This window comes from Capra hircus, chromosome 27 (genome assembly GCF_001704415.2).
Source record: "Capra hircus breed San Clemente chromosome 27, ASM170441v1, whole genome shotgun sequence".
In the NCBI taxonomy this organism is placed as follows: Eukaryota; Metazoa; Chordata; class Mammalia; order Artiodactyla; family Bovidae; genus Capra; species Capra hircus.
Window position 1 is genome coordinate 2,443,335 of NC_030834.1, and position 18,686 is coordinate 2,462,020.

The window sequence follows — 18,686 nt, forward strand, 5'->3', positions numbered from 1 at the left end:
AGAACTGTGAAAATTTGACTTAAAGCTCAACATTCAGAACACTAAAATCATGGCATCTGGTCCCATCACTTCACAGCAAATAGATGGGGAAACAATGGAAACAGTGAGAGACGTTATTTTTTTGGCTCCAAAATCACTGCAGATGGTGACTGCAGCCATGAAATTAAAAGATGCTTACTCCTTGGAAGAAAAGTTATGACCAACCTAGACAACATATTAAAAAGCAGAGACATTACTTTGCCAGCAAAGGTCTGTCTAGTCAAAGCTATGGTTTTTCCAGTAGTCTTGTATGGATGTGAGAGCTGGACTATAAAGAAAGTCAATGCTTTTGAACTGTGGTGTTGGAGAAGACTCTTGAGGGTCCCTTGGACTGAAAGGAGATCCAACCAGTCCATCCTAATGGAAATCAGTCCTGAATATTCATTGGAAGGACTGATGCTGAAGCTGAAACTCCAATACTTTAGCTACCCGATGCAAAGAACTGACTTCTTGGAAAAGACCCTGAGCTGGGAAAGATTGAAGATGGGAGGAGAAGGGGACAACAGAGGATGAGATGGTTGGATGGCATCACTGACTCAATGGACATGAGTTTGAGCAAGCTCCGGGAGTTGGTGATGGACAGGGAGGCCTGGCATGCTGCAGTCCATGGGGTCATACAGAGTCAGACATGACTGAGCGACTGAACTGAACTGAATCATTTTTCCTCATGACTTAGTGCTTTTAATATGGAGCTCATATTTTTTAATATAAATTTATTTATTTTAATTGGAGGTTAATTACTTTACAGTATTGTATTGCTTTTGCCACACATCAGCATGAATCCACCACAGGTATACACGTGTTCCCCATCCTGAACCCCCCTCTTTCCTCCCTCCCCGTACCATCCCTCTGGATCCTCTCAGTGCTCTTTTTAAGTCTTCGCTGAATTTGTTACAACATTGCTCCTGTCTCGTGTTTTGGTCAGGAGACAGGCAGGCTCTTGGCTCCCCCAGGAGGGATCAAGCCCATATCCCCTGCATCGGAAGGTGAAGTCTTAACCACTAGATCACCAGGGAAGTCCTGACTTGGTGCTTTTAACTTTAAATTCTACATCGATGTTCCTTCTGCTTCTTGTGTTTTGTTTCTTTGCATTTTCTTTATACAACTCTTTAAAATCATTTTAACAGTTCTTCTTGCAAATGGAAGTTAATTATATTTTTAAGTCAGTTGACACTTTTAATCTGAGAATGCAGTTTTCATATTTAATAAAATCATTGACATAATTTTATTCCTCTTCCTTTATTTTCAACATACATTTTACTTACTTTTCTCTTATTTTTCTAGTTTGATGATTATGGCTGCTTGCTATTTTCCTATACTCATTTGGAAATGATACTAATAGATTTCTCCCCAGTTCTTTAATGATTACCGTCTCTCATTGAAACCTATTTCTCTACAATTATTTGAAGCAAAAATAAAAACCATTTACACCAACGAAATGTGCTGTTCTACAATTTTCCACTTCTCCATAAGATTACATAGAGACATTTCTTTCTTTGACCCTCCCATCAAAATTGAAGAATTTGAATGATTTTACTTTTCCCCTCCCCTCAAGTCCTAGGACTTACTAAGAATTTAGCAATTTTAGTTCTAAACTAATAGTTGAATTTCCAATACATTGTGTCTCTTCTCTCCATCATATTAACCACATTTGGCATTTATATCACACCTAAATTATATTCATCATCCCAGTCTGCCATCATCCATCTATGTCTAAGTAAACACACAGATAAGCACCGATTCATTCTCGGATGCGTTGTGCACAATCTCCACTTCCTGTCACATTTCCTGTTTTGATTATCCATCTCTCCTTCACTTGTTCAGTTAGAATCTCTTCCAGACCATTGTGTTTTCCTCAGAGATATATTATCCGAACTACTATAAAGTCTTAATTGAATTGCCTAGCGTGCCCAGTGAGTTGCAGTGTTTTGTAAGAGGTTCTCAGGTTGAACTCCTGAAATCTGTTATCTCTAGGAACTGTAACGCTGTTCCTAGATTTCATTATGAGGATTGGAAATCCAAGCATAACAGCATGAGTCTTTCCCTCTCTGTGTAACCTGATCTCACAGGAAGGGTCTCAGAAATTCCAGGTGCGCTTCTGCAGCTTCTTCTCATCTCATCCATTCTTCCTGGACTAAACTTCCCGGACCTAAACATGCTCTCTCACCCTGTGACCCGGAGTTTCAGATAAATTTTCTGAAGTTTTATGTGCATCTAGATGTCCGGCATCTATCTTTCATGTCTCTTATCTTTTTATTATAATTTTTCTCTTTGTGTTTTTGCTCTCTGTTTTAAGAATTTTTTTCCCATTGATTCCCTGGATTCAGTCTCTACTCTGACCATCCTTTCCTTCAGCTAAACCAAAAACTTTTGCACTAAAATCATTTTTAGCTCCAGGAAATTCGCTCCTCTCGAGTGTACTCACTGGGGTTTCTGCAGCCTGTGAGCAGTGGGGAGCTAAGTGCTCTGTATTCCGTGAGGCTCTGAAGGCGGCACAGGGGATCCCTTACTGGATCCCTGGTCTGCTTTCCCTCTCTCAGCCTCCTCAGGGCGTGGAGGACTCCATCCATCCAGTCAATTCTTCTTGGCCTCCTGAGCACCAGGAGCCCAGCCGCACACATGGAGATGGTGACCTTCTATTAGGGGCCCACACAGAGGTGAGCTCATGGTTTTCTCAAGACTTGATATTTCTGAGTCTCATTGCAGTTCCCTCTGGTACTGCTCTTTAGGATCTCATCCACCAATGAAGGCAGAAAACTTTGACTCACCATAACTCCTGCAGAACCAAAGCCTCACTTCCAACCAACTTCCTTCCAATTCCAGCAGCCATTTGGCGCATGTGAGAAAGACTGGAAACAGGACTAAAAGAAAACAAGCTGTTCAGCTCAGTTCAGTCGCTCAGTCCTGTCCGACTCTTCACAACCCCATGAATCGCAGCACGCCAGGCCTCCCTGTCCATCACCAACTCCCAGAGTTCACTCAGACTCGCATCCATCGAGTCAGTGATGCCATCCAGCCATCTCATCCTCTGTCGTCCCCTTCTCCTCCTGCCCCCAATCCCTCCCAGCATCAGAGTCTTTTCCAATGAGTCTACTCTTCGCATGAGGTGGCCAAAGTACTGGAGCTTCAGCTTCAGCATCATTCCTTCCAAAGAAATCCCAGGGTTGATCTCCTTCAGAATGGACTAGTTGGATCTCCTTGCAGTCCAAGGGACTCTTGAAAGTCTTCTCCAACACCACAGTTCAAAAGCATCAATTCTTTGGCGCTCAGCCTTCTTCACAGTCCAACTCTCACATCCATACATGACCACTAGAAAAACCATAGCCTTGACTAGACGGACCTTAGCTGGCAAAGCAATGCCTCTGCTTTTCAATATGCTATCTAGGTTGGTCATAACTTTTCTTCCAAGGAGCAAGTGTCTTTTAATTTCATGGCTGCAATCACCATCTGCAGTGATTTTGGAGCCCCCAAAAATAAAATCAGACCCTGTTTCCACTGTTTCCCCATTTATTTCCCATGAAGTGATGGGACCAGATGCCATGATCTTCATTTTCTGAATGTTGAGGTTTAAGCCAACTTTTTCACTGTTATCTTCCCAGAATATTCCTTTTCCTTACATTTTAAAATATTTTCCCCATGTTTTCTTTTGTTTGATCTTTACAATACACTATGAGATAGAAGTTCAAACCCTGATATATAGGCTCAAGGCTATTTCCACTTTAAAAAGAAAAATTGTAGTAAACAGAGAGAAAAACTCAGGCTGGTCCTGCTTAGGTGTGCATGGTTCCATTCCAACATAAACATACTCAAGTTCCAAGGCCTGCAGCCAGCCATTATACTCCTGCATATTATGAGAATGCAGGCTTTAAAGGGAGAGAAAGCTGAGGTGTGGATAGGTGCACAATGGAACAGCTCAAAACGTCTGGGGTTCGGTTCAGTTCCGTTAAGAGATGCTCTCCTAGCCGCACTGTGTGGACGCACGGTCCCGGTTAACTCTCTTCTGCACCTCACCTCTGTCACAGCTCGCAGTAGAGATACAGGCATGTGGGCTGCTCTCTGGGTTAGATGGGAGTCACAACAGGTGCTGATGTTGAACTGTGGGAGCCGTCTGTGTATTTTGGAGACAAATCCCTTGTCGGCTGCATCGTTTGCAGACATTTTCTCCCATTCTGTAGGCTGGCTTTTTGTTTTGTTTATGGTTTCCTTTGCTGTGCAAAACCTTTAAAGTCTAATTAGGTCCCGCTTGTTTAGTTGCTTTTTTTTTTTTTTTTAAATCTCCATTACTCTAGTAGGTAGATCCAAAAAGACACTGCTGAAAGTTATGCCAGAGAGCGTTCAGCCTATGTTTTCCTCTAGGATTTTTATACTATCTTGTCTTACATATAGGTCTTTAATCCCTTTGAGTTTATTTTTGCTTGCATGGTGTTAGAGAATGTTCTAGAATGTTTCATTCGTTTACATGTACCTGTTCAGTTTCCCAGCACCACTCACTGAAGAGACTTTTTCCCCACTGTGTATTCTTGTCTGCTTTGTTGTAGATTAACTGACCATAGGTGTACAGGTATATTTCTTGGCTTCCTAGCCTGCTTCATTGATATACGTTTCTGTTTTCTCCCAGTACCAAACTATTTTGATTACTGTAGCTAAATTGGTACAGCCAGTAGGGACAATAATATGGAGGTTCCTTAAAGAACTGAAAACAGAGCTACCATAGGATCTGGCAATCCCATTTCCGGGCACATATCCAGAGAAAACTATAATTCAAAAGGATATTTGCACCCCAATGTTCACAGCAACACTATTTACAATAGCCAAGACATGGAAGCAACCTAAATGTCCATCTACAGATGAATGGATAAATATGTGGTACATGTATGCAATGCAATATTACTCAGTCATTAAAAAAACAATGAAATAATGTCATTTGTAGCAACATGGCTGGACCTAGAGACTGTCATGCTAAGCAAAGTAACTCAGACAGAGAAGGACAGATACCACATGACATCACTTGTATGTGGAGTCTAAAAAAATGACGCAAATTAGTTACGAAACAGAAATAGACTCACAGAATTAGAAAGCAAACTTATGGGATAAGCTGGGGATTTGGGATTAGCAGGTGCGCACTGGTATCAATACATGCACAGCATTCAGACAAGAACCTACTGCATTGGACAGGGACCTCTACTCAGCATTTTGCAGTGACTCACACATGCATTGCATATAGAGGATATACAGATATGAGAATGAATGACTTTGCTGTGCGCCTGACACCAGCACAGCACTGTAAATCAGCTGCACTTGAATTAAGAAAACAGGGCTGAGAAAAAGCTCTTTCCTCTTCATGTGCATCCTTTTTCAAACTCTGAACAGAAGCTACAAGCCGTCAATCAGTACAATGTACAAAAGAACATGTGTTGATTTTCTATCCATTTATTTTTCAGTTAGGGTCTATATGTTAAAATTCAAGCATGATGGTGACTGGATACTCTCCACTTAAAAACAATTACGAGAAACTGCTTCTTCTGACACAATAACCCTTAGCTGTTTTGTTGTCCGTGCTTCCGTGTTTAAACAAGTAAGGGAAGTATATTGGACATGCCTTTATTTTTGAGATATACCTCCCACTGGTGACTTGAGTGGTGTAATAACTCTAGTGAGCTTGCAAGCTTCTTTTACCCTCCTCTTTTCCTTAGTTCCTGCTCAGAGTTATCACCCTGGACAATTGATGTTGAACACCCAGCATTATAACGTGGATGCTCATGACAGCTCAAAAGGGAATGCCTCTTAGCAATTTGTATTCTAGAATATCCTCCCTTTGTTCTCATGGGAAACCTCGTTAAACAGTTCCTGGGTCTGCAGAGTCTTGCAGAAAACCCAACATCACTCAAGTTTACGGACAGAGTAGGCCAGGCTGCTGCCTTCACTAACGAGCCCACTCCAAATATTTTTTCACTCTCTGGCTGCACCCAACAGCATGTGGGATCCTAGTGTCCCCACCAGGGACCCAACCTGCGTCCCCTGCAGTGGAAGTGCAGAGGCTTAGCCACAGAACCTCCAGGAAAGTCCCTAACCATGTTTACAACCTACTGTCTCATCAGAAATCCAAAAGTAAGAAAAACCGCAACCCCAGACAGTCTTACAACAAGCCCAGGATGCAAAAACGTTCACTCTTTCTTTGAGGAATTTCATTCTATGACTTTCTTATGCTTCTACTTCTTAAGTGGTGGATACTGTCACAGACCTGGACTCAAGGAGATCCAAATCCTCCCTTTCTCCTGAACTTCTCTAAATAGTAGTTTTCTGTAATAGTGTCTCCCCCGTGGGTGACCAGGCATGCAAAGAGCACAGCACAGAGTCCAACAGACGGTAGGTGTCCAATCAGTGGTGGGTAGATGGAGAAGGTTCTGATCCCAGATTCTCACTGGGATAAAGCATGTATATATCTTCATAGAAAGGGAGGGTGGGAGAAACATATTAAATATAAGGTTGTCTAGATGCCCATCAGCAGATGAATGGATAAGAAAGCTGCCGTACATATACACAATGGAGTATTACTCAGCCGTTAAAAAGAATACATTTGAATCAGTTCTAATGAGGTGGATGAAACTGGAGCCGATTATACAGAGTGAAGTAAGCCAGAAAGGAAAACACCAATACAGTATACTAACGCATATATATGGAATTTAGAAAGATGGTAATGATAACCCTGTATGTGAGACAGCAAAAGAGACACAGATATATAGAACAGTCTTTTGGACTCTGTGGGAGAGGAAGAGGGTGGGATGATTTGGGAGAATGGCATTGAAACGTGTATAATATCATATAAGAAATGAATCACCAGTCCAAGTTCGAGGCAGGATACAGGATGCTTGGGGCTGGTGCACGGGGATGACCCAGAGGGATGGTACAGGGAGGGAGGTGGGGGGGGGGGGTTCAGGATTGGGAACACGTGTACACTCATGGCGTATTCATGTTGATGTATGGCAAAAGTAATACAATATTGTAAAGTAATTAGCCTCCAAAAAAAATAAATATAAGGTTGCATTTCAAAAAAATGTATAGTTTGATAGTGCTGCAGATTTTCCCAGCATTCCTTGCATCTCTGCTTTGGACAACTTCAATAGTCTCAAGAGTCAAAGTAAATCCCTTTACTGTATAGGATTTATACAAGATGTTTTGTCTATTTCATGTAGAATTTGAGTCGGTTTATAAATATGTGGCTTAGTGCTGTCAAGATACGTCTTGCTTCTGGGTCAGTCACAACACAAGCTGCTCCTTCCTGAGCTAGTCCTGATGCTACCGTCCACATCTCACAACCCCAGAACTCACAGGCTCTCTTTTACACCCAGCAAGTTTCTTTAGAGGCCACAAAGCAGCGGGAAAGCTAGTGACGGCAGCCAGCGTTCTTCTAGCGCTTGAGTTTTTTATCTATCATGACTCTGGGACCTGGCCCATAGAACTCACCCAGGAACAATCGAATGAGCTCACGGACGTGTGAATTTGTGTTTGGATGGCCTAGAAGTGTTGGAAATCATAGGGGGCAGCAACGCTCTCTCCCAGAGCCGCTTCCACAGTGAGCACATTCTCCTGGATCACTCTGAATTTTTATCAGTCTTAAGGATCCACCTAACCTTACTCTTCAGTTGAAACAAACTCAATTATAGGATGCCATATACCCCAACCACCATGGGAACAATTAGTCCAGGGAAAAGAAGCGTAAGCGCTGATAATAAGAGGTGTGATGCTGGCAGGACCACCGCCCTTCCTATCGCTGCTGCTGCTGCGACTGCCGCTTCTAGTCTGCTAACCCAACGTGCGACTGAAGCTCCCTGCATACTGCACGTCTGGCAGCAGCTTTCCTTGCCACTTTACTTAGGAAAACGCTTTTATTTCATGCTTTCTTGGGTTGGGTAGGTAGAAGTGCAGAGAGAATCATCTGAAGCTTGCCCAAAGCACTCAGCTAGAGAGTATGGAATTTGAGGCTAAACCAGTCCGACAATGGGGCCCACCCTCTTCTTTGCTGTCCTGTAATTCTGTAGTCATCACAACTTATCAATCCATAACTTCTTGATGCTCTGACAGCCTTCACTGGAAATAAGCAATATGACGGGTACTGCTAGGAAGAGCTAACTTGAGTTCCTCTTCCGTGTCTGCTGGTAATCAACTAGCTCCAGGCCAAAACCCCACTTCTGAGCCTGGATATCTCCAGGGTAAGGCAGCTGGATGATCCCAAAAACTCCACCTTTAACACTGGCATCAAGGGGCAAGGCGTAAACCTGTACTGATCAAGCATGTTAAAGTCCAATTTTGACCATGTATAAGAAGAAATAGTATGAAAATGTATTTCACGAGTAAACAGCTTTCTTTCTCGGGAAATGGGAACCCTATGTGCGATGGGCTATACATGCATTTCCTAGGTTTCAACTCCTTCCTCGGCTTTAATGATGAGCCACAAAGCTGGAATCCCCAAGTGAAGAATAAAACACTCACGGTGGAAGCTCAATGTGTTTTTATACAGTCTTAGAGTCAGATCCCACTATGTTATCTTAACAGGACATATTGTGTTCAAATAGGGAACTAAGACTGAAAGATTTCCAGGCAGGATTACCGAAAGCTCTCAGTGAGAGGCCGAAAATCAGAACCAGATAAACTTGAATAATGCTTTAAAAATCCCTAGAGACTACACTTCTTCTCTGAAAAGAATGACAATGCTCCATGAATGCTTTTTCATTAAAAACAGATGAAAACATTTAAAGAGGAGGCAGAAAGAAGGGAGCGAGAAGAGAAGGGGGAGAGGGTGGAGGTGGAGGAAACAGGAGGATGAAGAAAGAAGAGTGAGGAGGAAGGGGGGAGAGGAAGAAGCCCCTCTGACCACAGCACAGGACTCACCATGACAGCCACCCCTCGGGTCTGCGTGAAGGTCACACAGGTCACTCCTGAACCTAAGAAAAAGTGATTCTCAGCCTCTCCCACCCCACTCCACCCTGCTCTTTACAGATGTCAAGGTATCAGTGGAGAGAGCTACACTATCCAACACGTAGAGGAAAAGAAGAGAAAGAATATTAAAATCCACGTGCATACATAGATGTATATTAATGACAAGGAAAGATTTCTAGAACTATTTCCCAAGCTGTCATCACTACGAAGCTATCCATCATCCATGCGGTCATGGGAAAAGGCAGAGACTGCCAAACCTCCCCATTTCAGGCCTTTTCTCCAGATGTCAGCTCAGTAACCTAGAGCTGCCCGATAACATAAATTAAGACATGAGTCAGAAGCACCCACAACAAATGTGAAATATTTGCTTTTGAGACGTCTCTTCCCATTTCAATAAAAGAATGCCAAAGTCCTTTCTCTGTGTTGTCTCATTGCTCCAATAAGACAAGGGAAGAACCCCCTGTGGGGAAAAAAGGAAAAGGAAAAAAAAAAGTCACAGTGTCATTATTCATTTAGGAATAAGAACATTCGCTTTCTTTTATGGGACTGACGCCAGCGAGGGTTAGCTCAGAGTGGGTAAGGAATAAGTTCTGAGGGCAAGAGGCAGAAAGCGCAACAAAAGGTCAGTCTGGAACTTTAAACACTTAAAGTTTTATGATTGAAATGCTACAAGGTGTTTTCAGTCCTAAAGATGTGTCTTCAGGAAGCAAGTGTACCTAAGCTTCAGTTAGGTCAGTTCAGTTCAGTCGCTCAATCGTGTCTGACTCTTTGTGACCCCATGGACTGCAGCACGCCAGACTTCCCTGTCCATCACCAACTCCTAGAGCTTACTTGAACTCATGTCCATTGAGTCAGTGATGCTATGCAACCATCTCATCCTCTGTCGTCCCCTTCTCCTCCCCGCTTCAATCTTTCCCAGCATCAGGGTCTTTTCCAATGAGTCAGTTCTTTGCATCAGGTGGCCAAAGTATTGGAGTTTCAGCTTCAGCATCAGTCCTTTCAATGAATATCCAGGACTGATCTCCTTTAGGATGGACTGGTTGGATCTCCTTGCAGTCCAAGGGACTCTCAAGAGTCTTCTCCAGCACCACAATTCAAAAGCATCAATTCTGCGGTGCTCAGCTTTGTTTATAGTCCAACCCTCACATCCATACATGACCACTGGAAAAACCATAGCTTTGACTAGACAGACCTTTGCTGTATCTAAGCCTACTGATCTGTTTTTCTTCCCCTGATAAATCATTTTTATCTGACTAACTTGAGTAATCACATTCACATTTTTACCCACTGAGTAAACATGACTTGGGAATCCACAACACTGAGCAAAGCATAGGTGTGTTAAACCAAAGAAAGATTTCATCCTGGAGAACTCACCTACCGTGGAGGGACGGAACGCCGCACACCCCGTGCTGAGAATGGCCGTAGCCAATGCGCGGTGAGCACCCGTGCCAGCCAAGCGTGCCCTATGGTCTGTTTTCAGGACGAGGAAACTGGGGCCAGGAGAAAGTTCTGCAGTCTGTGAGAAAGCGTGTGAAAGTGTGAGTCGCTCATTTATGTCCAACTCTTTGACCCCATGAACTGTATCCCACCAGGCTCCTCTGTCTATGGAATTCTCCAGCAAGAATACTGGAGTGGGTTGTCATTCCCTTCTCCAGGGAGATCTTCCTGACCCAGGGGTTGGACCCAAGTCTCCTGCACTGCAGGCAGATTCTTTACCATCTGAGCCACTTAGGGAACTTAGGGAAGCCCCTAAGTTTACACACTTATTTATTTATTTATTTACTTTTCAGGATTTCTTTCTTTAATGTAAAAGAAAGTTAATACAAATATATTAGGTGTCCAACAAAAATGTGACTGAGTTATTAGTGATCATTTAGTCAAAGCTTTAGTCCAAATAGGAAAAAATGTGCTTCTTGCAGTCAAATCACAAACTTCTGGCTTTCCTTCTTTCTTTTTTTTTTTTTTCACTTTATTTTACTTTACAATACTGTATTGGTTTTGCTATACATCAACATGAATCCACCACGGGTGTACACGTGTTCCCAATCCTGAACCCCCTCCCACCTCCCTTCCCATACCATCTCTCTGGGTCATCCCAGTGCACCAGTCCCAAGCATCCTGTATCCTGCCTCGAACCTGGACTGGCGATTCATTTCTTATATGATATTACACATGTTTCAATGCCATTCTCCCAAATCATCCCACCCTCTCCTTCTCCCACAGAGTCCAAAAGACTGTTCTATAAGTCTGTGTCTCTTTTGCTGTCTCACATACAGGGTTATCATTACCATCTTTCTAAATTCCATATATATGCGTTAGTATACTGTATTGGTGTTTTCCTTTCTGGGTTACTTCACTCTGTATAATCAGCTCCAGTTTCACCCACCTCATTAGAACTGATTCAAATGCATTCTTTTTAATGGCTGAGTAATACTCCATTGTGTATATGTACGACAGCTTTCTTATCCATTCATCTGCTGATGGACATCGAGGTTGCTTCCATGTCCTGGCTATTATAAACAGTAAAAATTGGCATAGAAACTTTAACCTTTAACCCTCACTTTTTAAAATTGGTTTCTAATTGGGGTATAGTTATTTTACAATATTGAGATAGTTTCTGCGGTTCAACAAAGTGAATCAGCTATAAACATACAAATATGTTCCCCTACCCCGTCCCACTCCTCCGGGTCACAGAGCTCCTCTAGCACTGGGCCGGGCTCTCGGTGCCACAGCAGCCCCCACTAGCTGTCTGTTTACACAAGGTCTTGTAGATACTTCAATGCTCTCCCCTAAATTCGCCCCACCCTCTCCTTCCCCCACTGTGTCCACAAATCCAGTCTCTACATGAGAAGGAACATCTCTATTTCTGCCCTGCAAAGAGGTTCACTGGTACCATTTTTCCGGATTCCACATCTATGCATTAATATACAGCATTTTTTTTTCTCTTTCTAACTTACTTCACTCTGTATGACAGACTCTAGGTCAAGCCACAACACTACAAATGACCCAGTTTTGTTCCCTTTTTATGGCTGAATAATTTTAACTGCTTTGCTACAAATAGTTTGTATTATCAGAGAACAATCAAGCATTATGTGAGCATAGATAAAAGAGAAATTTGCAGCTGGAAGGTTCGGAAGAGATTACAAGGAAGAAGCAGCACTTAGGTATGGTTTGATTCTTTGAAGAACGGGTCCCATGTTGATCATTCCAGAGGAAGCAATTGCATCTGCCTGATTCTGCTAAGAATACAGTAGTCCACTGGTACAGGAGTTCCGCTGATTATTCCCGGGGTGTGTACAAGCACCATCTATACATTATAGACTCATTCAGAAATGGGGGCTCATGGCTTTCACCCTCTCCCCTCCTCTGCCAACATCTCTGAGTGGCAAATCAAGTCAGATTGACTCACTGTTTCTGATAGAGCTTCCACAGGTGCTGGGCCTGAGAAGAGGCGGCACCTTGCAATCTGGGCAATACGTGTAACTGACCACAGCAGGGATCTGAGTGGGGCAGTGGAGACCATGGCTGGGGGACAGGCAAAACGTAGTGACGTGAAATCTCTTAGCTGCTATATTCTCATATATAATTAAGATCTACTTCTGGAATGTGTATCATGTTCCATGTATCTACCTTCCATTCCTGTGTCAATATCATAGCAATGTGACTTTATTATATGATTTACTATTGTGGAAGGCGGCAGGGTCAAGTGTATATATAGCATGCTTCTCCAAGTCTCCACCTTCCCCCAGCATGTACGGTTTTCCTCGCCACACGTGAACTAATGCAGATTCTAAAATGATAGGTAACCTTCCCAGGCTGACCCAGACAGCAGGGAGATTTGAAACAGGATGGCTCTAACGTGAACACCCAGGGCTGGCAACCCACTAAAGCTGGGGCCTCCCCCAAGTCCTACCACAAGCAAGGGACAAAGCAGGCACACGTTGACTGTTGGCAAGAGTGTGTCAGTCTTCCTCGATGAATGGTTTGGTAGAAATCTTATCGAAAATACCCTACCCATGTCCAGCTTCCTATGAAACTGAAGGGCATTCAAAGACAGAGCAGGCAATGCTGAGCAAGAGGACACAGGGAGGGAAGCAGCTGGTGGGAGAAATGCTTGACAGTGAATGCCGAGGGCTCATCTAAGAAAATTGGTGCAGATGAACCTATTTGCAAAGCAGACAGAGAGACAGACATAGAGAAGACATGTACAGATACCAAGGGGAGGTGAGATGAGGTGGAGGTTGAGGCTGACGTACACATACTGCTGTGCATAAAAGAGAGAACCAGTAAGAACCTACAGCGGAGCACAAGGAACTCTACACAATTCTCAGCGCTGACCTAAACGGGGAGGAAATCCAGAAGAGGGGGGAATAGGTATAACGGACGAACTTTGGTGGCTTACAGTGAACGATGTCAGATTCTCGACCTCTGAAGATTTAGCTGCAGGACCAGGGACCAGGCTCGATCACTCAGAGTTTTTGTGTGGCAGAAGTTTTATTACAGTGAAAAGGGGGAGAGAAAGCTTCTGATGTAGACATCAGAAGGGGGATGGAGAGGGACCCCTCTCTAGTCTTGTCAAGGCCTTATACGCTTTTACCAGAGCCACTCCCACAGCGTGCATCGTAAATGAACAAGATTAGAACAATCGAAAGGTCTTACCAGGCCCACTCCTTGACTTCCCATTCCAGGATGTCTGGCTCTAGGTGAGTGATCACACAATCCTGGTTATCGGGGTCATGAAGACCTTTTTTGTACAGTTCTTCTGTGTATTCTTGCCACCTCTTTTTAATATCTTCTGCTTCTGAAAGGTCCAAACCATTTCTGTCCTTTATTGTGCCCATCTTTGCATGAACTGTCCCCTTGGTATCTGTAATTTTCTAGAAGAGATTTCTAGTCTTTCCCATTCTATTGTTTTCCTCTATTTCTTTGCACTGATGACTAGGAAGGCCTTCTTATCTCTCCTTGGTATTCTTTGGAACTCTGCATTCAAACGGGCAATTCTTTCCTTTTCTCCTTTGCCTTTCCCTTCTCTTCTTTTCTCAGCTATGTGTAAGGCCTCCTCAGACAGCCTTTTTGCCTTCTTGCATTTATTTTTCTTGGGGATGGTCTTGATCCCTGCTTCCTGTACAATGCCATGAACTCCGCCCATGGCTCTTCAGGCACTCTCTGTCTATCAGATCTAATCCCTGGAATCTATTTGTCACTTCCACTGTATCATCATAAGGGGTTTCATTTAGGTCATACCTGAATGGTCTAGCAGTTTTCCCCATTTTCTTTAAGTCTGAATTTGGCAATAAGGAGTTTTTGATCTGAGCCACAGTCAGCTCCCAGTCTTACTTTTGTTGACTGCATAGAGCTTCTCCATCTTTGTCTGCGAAGAACATAATAAATCTGATTTCTGTATTGACCATCATCCTGGAAAGTGAATTTCTGTATTGAGCCAGACATCTTGGAATGCAAAGCCAAGTGGGCCTTAGGAAGTATCACTATGAATAAAGGTAGTGGAGGTGATGGCATTCCAGTTGAGCTATTTCAAATCCTAAAAAATGATGCTGTTACTCATTATGCCAACAAAGATGGAAAACTCAGCAGTGGCCACAGGACTGGAAAAGGTCAGTTTTTCTTCCAATCCCAAAGAAAGGCAATGCCAAAGAATGCTCAAACTACTGCACAATTGCACTCATCTCACATGCTAGCAAAGTAATGCTCAAAATTCTATAAGCCAGGCTTCAGCAATATGTGAACCGTGAACTTCCAGATGTTCAAGCTGGATTTAGAAAAGGCAGAGGAACCAGAAAGCAAATTGCAAACATATGCTGGATCATCCAAAAAGCAAGAGAGTTCCAGAAAAACATTTACTTCTGCTTTATTGACTATGCCAAAGCCTTTGACTGTGTGGATCACAACAAACTCTGGAAAATTCATCAAGAGATGGCAATACCAGACCACCTGACCTGCCTCCTGAGAAATCCATATGCAGGTCAAGAAGCAACAGTTAGAACTGGACATGGAACAACAGACTGGTTCCAAATCAGGAAAGGAGTACGTCAAGGCTGTATATTGTCTCCCTCCTTATTTAACTTGTATGCAGAGTCCGTCATGAGAAATGATGGGCTGGATGAAGCACAAGCTGGAATCAAGACTGCCGGGAGAAATATCAATAGACTCAGATATGCAGACGACACCACCCTTATGGCAGAAAGTGAAGAGGAGCTAAAGAGCCTCTTGATGAGAGTGAAAGAGTGTAAATGCTGCAGGACTGAGCAACTGAACTGAACCGACTGACTAGGCCCACCCCATAACATACATCTTAAGATAACAAGGTTAGCCAGAAGGTTCTTGTTACAAAGGAAAGCATGTCCTAGGCCCACCCCACAACGTGCATCTTAAGCTGACAAGGTTAGCCAGAAGGTTCTTGTTACAAAGGAAAACATGTCCTCAAGCAAAATACATTGCTGTTCAGTTCAGTTCAGTTCAGTTACTCAGTCCTGTCTGACTCTTTGCAAGCCTGTGAACTGCAACACGCCAGGCCTCCCTGTCCATCACCAACTCCCAGAGTTTACTCAAAGTCATGTCCATTGAGTTGGTGATGCTATCCAACCATCTTCTCCTCTGTCATCCCCTTCTCCTCCTGCCCTCAATCTTTCCCAGCATCGGGGTCTTTTCAAATGAGTCAGTTCTTCACATCAGGTGGCCAAAGTATTGGAGTTTCAGCTTCAGCATCAGTCCTTCCAATGAATATTAAGGACTGATTTCCTTCAGGATGGACTGGTTTGATCTTCTTGCAGTCCAAGGGACTCTCAAGAATCTTTTCCAACACTATAGTTCAAAAGCATCAATTCTGGAGGAACTGTAAAGATGGCGGAGGAATAGGATGGGAAGACCACTTTCTCCCTCACAAATTCCTCAAAAGAACATTTCAACGCCGAGCAAACTCCACAAAACAACTTCTGTAGGCTGACAGAGGACATCAGGCAACCAGAAAAGCAGATCATTGTCTTCAAAAACAGGTAGGAAAAAATATAAAAGACAAAAAAGGAGACAAAGGAGGTGGGGAGGGAGCTCCGTCCCGGGAAGGGAAGCCCATCCCGGGAAGGGAATTTTAAGAAGAGAGGTTTCCAAACACCAGGAAACACTCTCCCTGCCGAGTCTGTGGCGAGCCTTGGAAACACAGAGGGCAACATAACAGGAAGGAAAAATAAAGAAATAATTAAAACCAAGAGATTACAAGCCCACCAGATTACTCCCCCAGCGGAAAAGCAGCACAGACGCCTGCATCCGCCACTGGGAAGTGGGGGCAGGGCAGGGAAGCGCGGGAGGCGCGGGCTGCAGAGCTTTGTAAGAATCGGGCAGGAACGCCCCACGCGCAACCAGATCGACCTAACTTGGGCTAGCAAACCAGACTGTGGGATAGCTACCGCACCAAAAGCTTGAACATAAGACACCGCCAGGACTGAGCACAGAACAAAGGACGGAGCGGAAAAAGCCGGCTGCAGACCATCCCCTGCCGGGGACAGGCAGCCAGAGCCGTAAAGACTGGAAAGGGGCAATTGCAGACCCGGAGAGACTTTACTTACCTAACTGCAAGCAGGCTTATTTGCTAAGACTTCTGGGGGTGCTGGACAGTCACAATCTGCCTCACGGGGGGCGCCAGCAGTCGACCCAGAAAGCTGAGCAGCAGCGGCAGAAAAGGTGACAAGCCGCGGCGATCACGCTCACCAAACTCCTGAGCTACTCAGACCTGGGAAGGGCACAAAACGCAGTCCCAGCCGAATCTGAGCCTCTGAGGGCTGCCTGAGCGCCGAACCTGAGCGGCTTGGACCGGGGAAGTGCACGCAGCCTAGGGCCGGCCCCAGACGGTTCCCGGCTGAGCATCGTAGAGCCGGAGTGGTTTGTGCGCCGCGAGAAGGGACAGGTCAAGCGGGGCTGAGACACTGTGTGCACACGACAGTGCTATTTGTTTGCAGCATCCCCCCTCCCCACAGCGCGACTGAACTAGTGAGCCTAAAAAACCAGCAAACAGAAGAAGTTAAACAGAGGGAACCGCCTTGGAAGTGACCCCACACGGCCCACATCAGAGAAGGGCCAGAAATATTTTTACTATTTTTAAAATCATTCCTTTTTGTTGTTGTTGTTGTTGTTGTTGTTTTCTTTTTTCTTTTTTTCTTCCTTTTTTTTTAGTTGTTAAGTCTTCTATTTCTCCTCTAATTTTTATTTCTATAACCTACTATTACTTTTTAAAAAAAAGACTTTTTTTTTAAGGCAAACACCATATATAGTCTTTGAATGGTTGTTGGTGGTTTTTTGTTATTGTTGTTGTTGTTGTTGTTTGTATTTTTTTTAATAATTCTTGTGGTTTTTTTTCTTTTCTTTTCTTTTCTTTTTTTTTCTTTCTTCCTTTTTCCTTCTGCTTCTTTTCTTTAATATTGTATTTTTGAAAATCCAACCTCTACTCTAGATTTTTAAGCTTTGCTCTTAGGTTTTTGTTGTCAATTTTGTACATTTAAAAACCCAAACTTCACTACCCAGGTTTACCTAAGAGCGAGATTACTGGCTTGACCACTCTCTCCTCCTTTGGACTCTCCTTTTTCTCCACCAGGTGGCCTCTGTCTCTTTTCTCCCCCATCTCTTCTCTATCTAACTCTGTGAATCTCTGTGTGTTCCAGATGGTGGAGAACACCTAAGGAACTGGTTACTGGCAGGATTTGTCTCTCTCCTTCTCATTCCTCTCTCTTATCCTCCTGGTCACCTCTGTCTACTTCCTCCCTCTCCTCTTCCCCATATAACTCCGTAAATACCTCTGAGAGGTCCAGACTATAGAGCACACATAAGGAAGTGACTACTGGCTTGCTTGCTCTCTCCTCTTTTCATCTCACCGCATCTCATTCCAGTTACCTCTAACTACGCCCTCCATCTTCGCTTCTCCTTGTAACTCAGTGAACCTCTCTGAGAGTCCCTCAATGTGGAGAAACTTTTCATCTTTAACCTAGATGTTTTATCATCGGTGCTGTATAGATGGAGAAGTCTAGAGGCTACTGTAAAAATAAAACTGAAAACCAGAAGCAGGAGGCTTAAATCCAAAGCCTGAAAACATTAGAGAACTCTTGAATTCAGGGAACATTAAGCAATAGGAGCTCATCAAATGCCTTCATACCTACACTGAAACCAAGCTCCACCCAAGGGCCAACAAGTTCCAAAACAAGACATACCACTCAAATTCTCCAGCAACACAGGAACACTCCCCTGAGCTTCAATATACAGGCAGCACAAAATTATTCCAAAACCTTTGATGTCTCATAACCCATTACTGGTCACTCCACTGCACTCCAGAGAGAAGAAACCCAGCTCCACCCACCAGAACTCCAACACAAGCCTCCCTAACCAGGAAACCTTGACAAGCTACTGATAGAACCCCACCAAAAGTGAGGAAGCTCCATAATAAAGAGAACTCCACAAATTACCAGAATATAAAAAGGCCACCCCAAACGCAGCAATATAACCAAGATGAAGAGACAGAGGAATACTCAGCAGGTAAAGGAACAGGAGAGTTGTGCACCAAACCAAACAAAAGAGGAAGAAGTAGGGAATCTACCGGAGAAGGAATTCCAAATATTGATAGTGAAAATGATCCAAAATCTTGAAATCAAAATGGAATCACAGATTAATAGCCTAGAGACAAGGATTGAGAAGATGCAAGAAAGGTTTAACAA